This window comes from Gnatocerus cornutus, unplaced genomic scaffold, assembly GCF_029298725.1.
Source record: "Gnatocerus cornutus isolate USDA-ARS CGAHR unplaced genomic scaffold, icGnaCorn1.1 ctg00000241.1, whole genome shotgun sequence".
Taxonomy (NCBI): Eukaryota; Metazoa; Arthropoda; class Insecta; order Coleoptera; family Tenebrionidae; genus Gnatocerus; species Gnatocerus cornutus.
In genome coordinates, this window is record NW_028275560.1 from 1 (window position 1) to 11,107 (window position 11,107).

Consider the following 11,107-nt stretch of genomic DNA (forward strand, 5'->3'; position numbering starts at 1 on the left):
AACATCACCGAAAACAGTTTTGACGGCGAAATTCTCGTCAATTTTACGAAAATAAAGGGAAAATCAGACGGACCACCGTCGAACATCCAGCGACGGGAACGGACGAGTTTTTTAATTTTTCTTGCCAATTCATTGCGAAAGAAGCAATTTTTCTCGACGAAACCATTTTATAATCATAAAAAAAACTCCCCAAACACCACAAACCAACAAAAATACGGAAATCTTGCATTGTTTGCATTTTTCAGACACTCTAAATAAAACTACGTCGATGTCGGCGGATTTTCAGTCGGTCGTCGGTCGACAGAAATCCAACGAAATTTTCATTTGTTCTTCTCAAAAACGAAAAACAAACAAATCAACAAAACATTCCCTACTATTAGTCGACATTTCGAGCAGAAACTACGAACGTCGAAAGATTTAAAAAATGAAATATGTAGGTGTGCGTGCGTGCGTACTTACTTGAAACTTTTTTCTTGTTTCATCGTCGCACTGGAACAAATTAAATTTTAATGCAATGTAAACGCGACCACACTTTCGACGAAAACATCTCTATGAATCGAACGACGTCGGAAAAAGAATAAATCGAGAAGAGAACAAATCATGAAACAACACACACCCACCCCGCCCGGCCCGGCCAGAGTGGTGGGAATTTCGATGAATGAACAGACAAAGAAACCAACTCTGTTATCAGTTCTAAGAAAGAAAGCAGGTAGCGGCGGCGGCGAACCTTCGACCGTACTACGGTCAGTTCATGAATTAACCCCGTCCGTTCGGAGTTTATTCATCTCCGGTCCGTGTCGGCGTTTACTTCAAGTGGGTGCTATTTCCATCTAAGCAAGCAAGTGAGTAAGTAAGTTCTCAAATTTTAAATTACGTTAATCGCAAGTGACTCGTTGAGATCGTCAAACGAACAATTTAATTTAACGCCTCATACGAGTTTTTTTTTTTCGTCATTTTGTCGCAAAAAAAAAACTAAAAAACGACTCGCAAAAAAAAATTTTTTTTTTTTCTTCTTTTAAATCTTGTACATTTTCTGACATGTGTACCATCGAAAAATGTCACATCCAAACGATCGAACAATCACAAAAAATCGTCAACGTACCATCTTGGAAAATTTTACCAGGCAACGACCATACCACGTTGAAAACTACCGGTTCTCGTCCGATCACCGAAGTCAAGCAACGTCGGGCGCGGTCAGTACTTGGATGGGTGACCGCTTGGGAACACCGCGTGCCGTTGTCTCTACTCTTTTCTTTTTTTATTAACATTTCTGATGTCAAACTTTTTTTAAATATATTTTTCACTATTTATATTTTCTCTCAGGAACTTATATAGTATGAAGACGAAAATTTTTAATTCGTTCGAGTTGAATTTGTGGTTCTGAAAAGAACCGATTTTTTTTCTTTTTTTTCCAACCAACTTCCAAGCTGCTCGAGGAGGATTTATTTTGAACTGGTGTATTTGGTGACGGCCTTGGTTCCTTCAGAAACGGCGTGCTTCGCCAATTCACCGGGCAAAAGAAGACGCACCGCCGTCTGGATCTCCCTGCTGGTTATGGTCGAACGTTTGTTGTAATGAGCGAGGCGACTGGCTTCAGCAGCTATACGTTCGAAGATGTCGTTCACGAAACTGTTCATGATAGACATAGCCTTGCTGGAGATACCGGTATCGGGATGGACCTGCTTCAACACCTTGTAAATGTAGATGGCGTAACTCTCCTTCCTCCTGCGCTTCTTTTTCTTGTCGCTCTTCGAGATGTTCTTTTGAGCTTTTCCGGCCTTCTTGGCCGCCTTACCGCTGGTCTTGGGTGGCATTCTCTTCTAGTCGTCGAGTTAAAAAAACGTTTAAAAACAGAAAACGAGACAGACACGACGTGCACGTTACGACGAGTATACTCGATCTAAAACGCCGCACACCTAAAATCCCTCTATTTATAACGAGCGAGCGACAAACAGGCGCTCCGCCTTAGTTCGTCGTTCGACCATTGCCCTAACGAGATGGCGCTGTACCGACCATATAAATTTCTAGCCTTCGCCGCGTTCGGCATTTATTTCAAGCCGTACGTTTGTCAGTGCGCTTCGTGTCAGTCGCAGTAGGTGTTTTGCTGTTTATATCGTATAACAACATGTCCGGAAGAGGAAAAGGAGGTAAAGTGAAGGGAAAGGCGAAGTCTCGTTCCAGTCGTGCCGGACTTCAGTTTCCCGTCGGCAGAATTCATCGTCTTCTGCGTAAAGGAAACTACGCCGAAAGAGTGGGTGCAGGTGCTCCCGTTTATTTGGCGGCCGTAATGGAATATCTAGCCGCCGAAGTTCTCGAATTGGCAGGAAACGCCGCCAGAGATAACAAGAAAACCCGTATCATTCCGAGACATCTTCAATTGGCTATAAGGAACGACGAGGAGTTAAACAAGCTCCTTTCCGGCGTTACCATCGCCCAAGGCGGTGTCTTGCCCAACATCCAGGCGGTGTTGTTGCCCAAGAAGACCGAAAAGAAGCCTTAAATTTAATTCTTCGCCGCCGTCATCTCGAACGAAAAACAAAAACTTTTATAAAAACCATCTTCACATCGGCCCTTCTCAGGGCCAAAAATTCAACTCGAACGAATTGATTTTTTCGCCAAAATACAACAACCTATGAGAATCATGTTAAAAAGTCTTTTAGATATTTTAAAGTTAAACCGATCAATTAATTCATTATACGAGCGTAGACTGAACGGAAGATTTTCGATTACATTCAACCAAGAAAGATGATTTTTACGACTTTTCATCGTAATTTTTAGAAAAATTCAATGCCCGACTAAAGCACGAACTCGACAACTCTATCTATAATAATTTATTGATTATCTAATTCAAGAAACATTCCGATTCGTCGTAAATTTCTTCACATTTCGCACATTAATCTGTTAAGAACATACACACACACACCGGTCGCCTATACGTGCTCTCCGTCTCGATAATTTCTTGCAGCAGCAGTCGTCAGCGGTGAGCCGTAATACTACAATCAATCGTTTTATTTGCTATGAGATTTTGTTTCAAGTCACGTCTGAGGAGAGTAACTCTACCCCATATTGGACATAACCTCAAATATACTCTTCGTGGCAAAAACGTTCTTTTAACGATGGTCATTCTAACCTAAAACTGCTGTCAAAATTGTCAAAGTCGCCGCCTGGATCACAAATTAAAATGATCACTCACTCCGTACGATTTTCATTTCGATTTGAAGACAAACACACAATTGAGCAACATATTTAATTCGTTTGATTTATTTTGTGGTTCTGAAAAGAACCGTTTTTTTTTGTTTGTTTGTTTGCTTGCCTGCGGGGGGTTTGTTGTTATTCCTCTGAGGATGCGGATACACGTCATAAAATGATAAAATTAACCGCCGAAACCGTAAAGGGTACGACCTTGACGTTTCAGGGCGTAGACGACGTCCATGGCGGTGACGGTCTTACGTTTTGCGTGTTCGGTGTAAGTTACGGCGTCACGGATGACGTTCTCGAGGAAGACCTTCAACACACCTCTGGTTTCTTCGTAGATGAGACCGGAAATACGTTTCACACCACCACGACGAGCCAATCTTCTGATCGCCGGTTTCGTTATACCTTGGATGTTATCGCGTAGAACTTTGCGATGACGTTTGGCGCCACCTTTTCCCAATCCTTTGCCACCTTTACCACGACCGGTCATCTTGATAAAATTAGGAAATTCTTCGTACAAAACGACGTAGCTTCGACCAAGTTCGTTATGGAACTAACGTCAAAATTTCATTCCGCGGGACTATTTATAAGTTACGGCAGCTCCACCTCGCGTTAAAAACGAATCCACCAATGGCGTCGCCGTATGACTCATCGAGTTTATAAAACGGCCGTTGGCGCGACGAAAATTTTCAGTTGACTTTCGAACGTTCGTACGTACGGTCGGTCGTTCGGTCGAAGCAAGCAAGCAAGCCACTACCTACGTTAATTCTTTTCATTTGATTCATCCGATATCCGAGATGGCGAGAACTAAACAGACGGCTCGTAAATCTACCGGTGGCAAGGCACCTAGAAAACAGTTGGCCACGAAGGCGGCCAGAAAAAGCGCTCCCGCCACCGGAGGTGTCAAGAAACCTCACCGTTACAGGCCCGGTACGGTCGCCCTTCGTGAGATTCGTCGTTATCAAAAGAGCACTGAACTTTTGATCCGCAAGCTGCCTTTCCAACGTCTCGTCCGAGAGATCGCCCAAGATTTCAAGACCGATCTCCGTTTCCAAAGTTCGGCCGTGATGGCACTTCAAGAAGCCAGCGAGGCTTATCTCGTCGGCCTCTTCGAAGACACCAACTTGTGCGCCATCCACGCCAAACGTGTCACCATCATGCCGAAAGACATCCAATTGGCGAGACGCATTCGTGGCGAGAGGGCTTAAATTTCCTCCATCCATCCATCCATCCATCCGATCCGACCATCTAGAATTAACAAATTCTTCATCTTCGAAGGTGTTAAAAGAAGAAAAAAAAAATCGGTTCTTTTCAGAACCACAATTATTTTCCAACGAATTGAAAATTTATCGTTCGCGCATGCAACTTTTTGAGATTGAAAAAAAAAAAAAAAAAAAAAAAAAGTTAGGTTATGTGATTTATTCACAAAATTCGTACTTACATAAAACGATAAACTTTTGCTTTTTTCTTTCACATTAAATTTTCTTTTAACTGAGACTATTTGAAACATTATTATATAATAAAGTTTATCATTCTTTGTAATAACACTGTTTCGACAGTCAAATGAATAGACAAGAAAATCAAATGAAAGTATGTATCTCCTCAACAGAATGTGCATTGTCCAAGCGAATCTTTCGTTCGTTTCTTGAAAATAATTGTGGCCCTGAAAAGGGCCATTTATTTGTATCGATGGTGCCCCTACGTCGATATATACGATCGGAGCACGTTCCCGAAACCACCAGGACGTCGTCGTCGTTGAAAAAATTAAATCATCGTCGTCGACTTTTCACTTCTTTCTCTTGGGTGAAGCGGTTTTTTTCGCTTTGACGGTGACGGCTTTGGCCGTTTTCGGTTTCGGCGCTTTCGGTTTCTTGGTTGGACCGGCCTTGTTGGATTTCTTCGCTTTCGATGGCGTCTTGGGTTTGACGGGCGATCTGGAGGCGGCGCTGGCTTTCTTTTCGGGAGCGGACGCAGCCTTTCTAGCCTTCGATACGGCGACGCTCTTCTTTTCGGCGGCAGTTTTCTTAGACTTGGCCGAAGCGGCGGGGGCGGCCTTCTTACCGGCTTTTGAGGCGGATCCTTTTTCGGCGGACGTCGGCGCTGACGCGACGGAACGTTTAGCAACGCCCGTCTTCTTGGATTTCGCCGATGACGACGCGGTCGCAGCGGCAGATCTCTTTTTCGTGGCGGACGGAGCCTTAGCTGCACCGGTGACGGCAGAAGCCAACTTGAACGAACCGGAAGCTCCTTTTCCTTTGGTTTGGACCAACGAACCGGATGCGACGGCGCCCTTAAGGTACTTCTTGATGAAAGGCGCAAATTTTTCCGCGTCGACTTTGTAGTTGGCCGCGACATATTTCTTGATCGCCTGCAACGAAGAACCGCCGCGTTCCTTCAAGCCTTTGATGGCGTTGGTGACCATCTCCGAAGTGGGCGGATGAGAAGGTTTGCTTCTCGGATTTTTGGGCTTCTTCTCCTTCTTCACCGGTGAGGAGCCGGAAGTGGCACCGGCGACCGTCGAAGCTGCTTGATTTTCTACGTCGGCCATATTTTCGTCTATCGCGCGCGCGTTTTTTTCTTTTTATTATAGGTAGGCTTATTCTTCGGTGAAAGAACGAATGAACTTTACAGAACGAATTGGGCGCCAAAGTCAAAGTGTTGGCGCGTTCGAAAACGCGCGGACCGCGGACTAAACGAGAGCCTTCTCGTCGAGTTAGAAAATTCAGTGGGCCTCGAATACAGCTTTCGCGTGATGGCATCGTTCTCTTTACGCGAAGATCACCGCCTCCGGGTGCGGGAACATGAGCGATTCGGTCGGCGATGGCCTCCTGAATAACCTCAAGTTTTCCCGGACGACCAGCCGACCTCCAAAAGCGAACAAGGACCGATCGAACGTCGACTCGAACAAAGACCCTCCGAAACAAGGAGATGACATCCAAGTTCGACGCCGACGTTACGCGTTTTCCACGAATAACAGGAAAGTTCCGCTTTCGACCAGACAAACTTGGAAGCATCCTCTACAAGTTTCACGAACGAATCGGTCGAAAAGTACGTGCGATCTTTTCGAAAATCGCCTCGCAAAGAGACGCAGCACGGATCGGAGCGACGACCGACGAACCTGCAGAGTGTAGGAAAAAAATTCACAAACGGTCGAAGATGACGTCCGAGAAGGTCGAATTTTTTCAAGAACGAAGATAAAACCTTCGCCTTTCGTAGGAGTTGATTTTTGAAAACGATCTTGACGAACAGGTCGGAAAAAAAACGATGTCAATTTCGGACTCGACCATGAGAAACGAATTTGTACGACGAACGGACTTTTCGAACGACTTTTTTCGCAAAATCGACATTTTTTCCTCAAAAATTACCTCACACGACGAAATCCCATCATCGAAACATCACCGAAAACAGTTTTGACGGCGAAATTCTCGTCAATTTTACGAAAATAAAGGGAAAATCAGACGGACCACCGTCGAACATCCAGCGACGGGAACGGACGAGTTTTTTAATTTTTCTTGCCAATTCATTGCGAAAGAAGCAATTTTTCTCGACGAAACCATTTTATAATCATAAAAAAAACTCCCCAAACACCACAAACCAACAAAAATACGGAAATCTTGCATTGTTTGCATTTTTCAGACACTCTAAATAAAACTACGTCGATGTCGGCGGATTTTCAGTCGGTCGTCGGTCGACAGAAATCCAACGAAATTTTCATTTGTTCTTCTCAAAAACGAAAAACAAACAAATCAACAAAACATTCCCTACTATTAGTCGACATTTCGAGCAGAAACTACGAACGTCGAAAGATTTAAAAAATGAAATATGTAGGTGTGCGTGCGTGCGTACTTACTTGAAACTTTTTTCTTGTTTCATCGTCGCACTGGAACAAATTAAATTTTAATGCAATGTAAACGCGACCACACTTTCGACGAAAACATCTCTATGAATCGAACGACGTCGGAAAAAGAATAAATCGAGAAGAGAACAAATCATGAAACAACACACACCCACCCCGCCCGGCCCGGCCAGAGTGGTGGGAATTTCGATGAATGAACAGACAAAGAAACCAACTCTGTTATCAGTTCTAAGAAAGAAAGCAGGTAGCGGCGGCGGCGAACCTTCGACCGTACTACGGTCAGTTCATGAATTAACCCCGTCCGTTCGGAGTTTATTCATCTCCGGTCCGTGTCGGCGTTTACTTCAAGTGGGTGCTATTTCCATCTAAGCAAGCAAGTGAGTAAGTAAGTTCTCAAATTTTAAATTACGTTAATCGCAAGTGACTCGTTGAGATCGTCAAACGAACAATTTAATTTAACGCCTCATACGAGTTTTTTTTTTTCGTCATTTTGTCGCAAAAAAAAAACTAAAAAACGACTCGCAAAAAAAAATTTTTTTTTTTTCTTCTTTTAAATCTTGTACATTTTCTGACATGTGTACCATCGAAAAATGTCACATCCAAACGATCGAACAATCACAAAAAATCGTCAACGTACCATCTTGGAAAATTTTACCAGGCAACGACCATACCACGTTGAAAACTACCGGTTCTCGTCCGATCACCGAAGTCAAGCAACGTCGGGCGCGGTCAGTACTTGGATGGGTGACCGCTTGGGAACACCGCGTGCCGTTGTCTCTACTCTTTTCTTTTTTTATTAACATTTCTGATGTCAAACTTTTTTTAAATATATTTTTCACTATTTATATTTTCTCTCAGGAACTTATATAGTATGAAGACGAAAATTTTTAATTCGTTCGAGTTGAATTTGTGGTTCTGAAAAGAACCGATTTTTTTTCTTTTTTTTCCAACCAACTTCCAAGCTGCTCGAGGAGGATTTATTTTGAACTGGTGTATTTGGTGACGGCCTTGGTTCCTTCAGAAACGGCGTGCTTCGCCAATTCACCGGGCAAAAGAAGACGCACCGCCGTCTGGATCTCCCTGCTGGTTATGGTCGAACGTTTGTTGTAATGAGCGAGGCGACTGGCTTCAGCAGCTATACGTTCGAAGATGTCGTTCACGAAACTGTTCATGATAGACATAGCCTTGCTGGAGATACCGGTATCGGGATGGACCTGCTTCAACACCTTGTAAATGTAGATGGCGTAACTCTCCTTCCTCCTGCGCTTCTTTTTCTTGTCGCTCTTCGAGATGTTCTTTTGAGCTTTTCCGGCCTTCTTGGCCGCCTTACCGCTGGTCTTGGGTGGCATTCTCTTCTAGTCGTCGAGTTAAAAAAACGTTTAAAAACAGAAAACGAGACAGACACGACGTGCACGTTACGACGAGTATACTCGATCTAAAACGCCGCACACCTAAAATCCCTCTATTTATAACGAGCGAGCGACAAACAGGCGCTCCGCCTTAGTTCGTCGTTCGACCATTGCCCTAACGAGATGGCGCTGTACCGACCATATAAATTTCTAGCCTTCGCCGCGTTCGGCATTTATTTCAAGCCGTACGTTTGTCAGTGCGCTTCGTGTCAGTCGCAGTAGGTGTTTTGCTGTTTATATCGTATAACAACATGTCCGGAAGAGGAAAAGGAGGTAAAGTGAAGGGAAAGGCGAAGTCTCGTTCCAGTCGTGCCGGACTTCAGTTTCCCGTCGGCAGAATTCATCGTCTTCTGCGTAAAGGAAACTACGCCGAAAGAGTGGGTGCAGGTGCTCCCGTTTATTTGGCGGCCGTAATGGAATATCTAGCCGCCGAAGTTCTCGAATTGGCAGGAAACGCCGCCAGAGATAACAAGAAAACCCGTATCATTCCGAGACATCTTCAATTGGCTATAAGGAACGACGAGGAGTTAAACAAGCTCCTTTCCGGCGTTACCATCGCCCAAGGCGGTGTCTTGCCCAACATCCAGGCGGTGTTGTTGCCCAAGAAGACCGAAAAGAAGCCTTAAATTTAATTCTTCGCCGCCGTCATCTCGAACGAAAAACAAAAACTTTTATAAAAACCATCTTCACATCGGCCCTTCTCAGGGCCAAAAATTCAACTCGAACGAATTGATTTTTTCGCCAAAATACAACAACCTATGAGAATCATGTTAAAAAGTCTTTTAGATATTTTAAAGTTAAACCGATCAATTAATTCATTATACGAGCGTAGACTGAACGGAAGATTTTCGATTACATTCAACCAAGAAAGATGATTTTTACGACTTTTCATCGTAATTTTTAGAAAAATTCAATGCCCGACTAAAGCACGAACTCGACAACTCTATCTATAATAATTTATTGATTATCTAATTCAAGAAACATTCCGATTCGTCGTAAATTTCTTCACATTTCGCACATTAATCTGTTAAGAACATACACACACACACCGGTCGCCTATACGTGCTCTCCGTCTCGATAATTTCTTGCAGCAGCAGTCGTCAGCGGTGAGCCGTAATACTACAATCAATCGTTTTATTTGCTATGAGATTTTGTTTCAAGTCACGTCTGAGGAGAGTAACTCTACCCCATATTGGACATAACCTCAAATATACTCTTCGTGGCAAAAACGTTCTTTTAACGATGGTCATTCTAACCTAAAACTGCTGTCAAAATTGTCAAAGTCGCCGCCTGGATCACAAATTAAAATGATCACTCACTCCGTACGATTTTCATTTCGATTTGAAGACAAACACACAATTGAGCAACATATTTAATTCGTTTGATTTATTTTGTGGTTCTGAAAAGAACCGTTTTTTTTTGTTTGTTTGTTTGCTTGCCTGCGGGGGGTTTGTTGTTATTCCTCTGAGGATGCGGATACACGTCATAAAATGATAAAATTAACCGCCGAAACCGTAAAGGGTACGACCTTGACGTTTCAGGGCGTAGACGACGTCCATGGCGGTGACGGTCTTACGTTTTGCGTGTTCGGTGTAAGTTACGGCGTCACGGATGACGTTCTCGAGGAAGACCTTCAACACACCTCTGGTTTCTTCGTAGATGAGACCGGAAATACGTTTCACACCACCACGACGAGCCAATCTTCTGATCGCCGGTTTCGTTATACCTTGGATGTTATCGCGTAGAACTTTGCGATGACGTTTGGCGCCACCTTTTCCCAATCCTTTGCCACCTTTACCACGACCGGTCATCTTGATAAAATTAGGAAATTCTTCGTACAAAACGACGTAGCTTCGACCAAGTTCGTTATGGAACTAACGTCAAAATTTCATTCCGCGGGACTATTTATAAGTTACGGCAGCTCCACCTCGCGTTAAAAACGAATCCACCAATGGCGTCGCCGTATGACTCATCGAGTTTATAAAACGGCCGTTGGCGCGACGAAAATTTTCAGTTGACTTTCGAACGTTCGTACGTACGGTCGGTCGTTCGGTCGAAGCAAGCAAGCAAGCCACTACCTACGTTAATTCTTTTCATTTGATTCATCCGATATCCGAGATGGCGAGAACTAAACAGACGGCTCGTAAATCTACCGGTGGCAAGGCACCTAGAAAACAGTTGGCCACGAAGGCGGCCAGAAAAAGCGCTCCCGCCACCGGAGGTGTCAAGAAACCTCACCGTTACAGGCCCGGTACGGTCGCCCTTCGTGAGATTCGTCGTTATCAAAAGAGCACTGAACTTTTGATCCGCAAGCTGCCTTTCCAACGTCTCGTCCGAGAGATCGCCCAAGATTTCAAGACCGATCTCCGTTTCCAAAGTTCGGCCGTGATGGCACTTCAAGAAGCCAGCGAGGCTTATCTCGTCGGCCTCTTCGAAGACACCAACTTGTGCGCCATCCACGCCAAACGTGTCACCATCATGCCGAAAGACATCCAATTGGCGAGACGCATTCGTGGCGAGAGGGCTTAAATTTCCTCCATCCATCCATCCATCCGATCCGACCATCTAGAATTAACAAATTCTTCATCTTCGAAGGTGTTAAAAGAAGAAAAAAAAAATCGGTTCTTTTCAGAACCACAATTATTTT

The 11,107-nt window shown here is 44.1% G+C and overlaps 2 non-coding genes across 2 annotated transcripts; both read left to right on the forward strand.

The window, feature by feature from the left end:
- Positions 1 to 1,122: 1,122 nt before the first annotated feature.
- On the forward strand, positions 1,123 to 1,242 carry LOC148165708 (5S ribosomal RNA). Its single transcript, XR_015771234.1, has one exon. It is a non-coding gene; the product is annotated as a 5S ribosomal RNA (ribosomal RNA).
- A 6,466-nt stretch (positions 1,243 to 7,708) lies between these two features.
- On the forward strand, positions 7,709 to 7,828 carry LOC148165709 (5S ribosomal RNA). Its single transcript, XR_015771235.1, has one exon. It is a non-coding gene; the product is annotated as a 5S ribosomal RNA (ribosomal RNA).
- Positions 7,829 to 11,107: the final 3,279 nt, after the last annotated feature.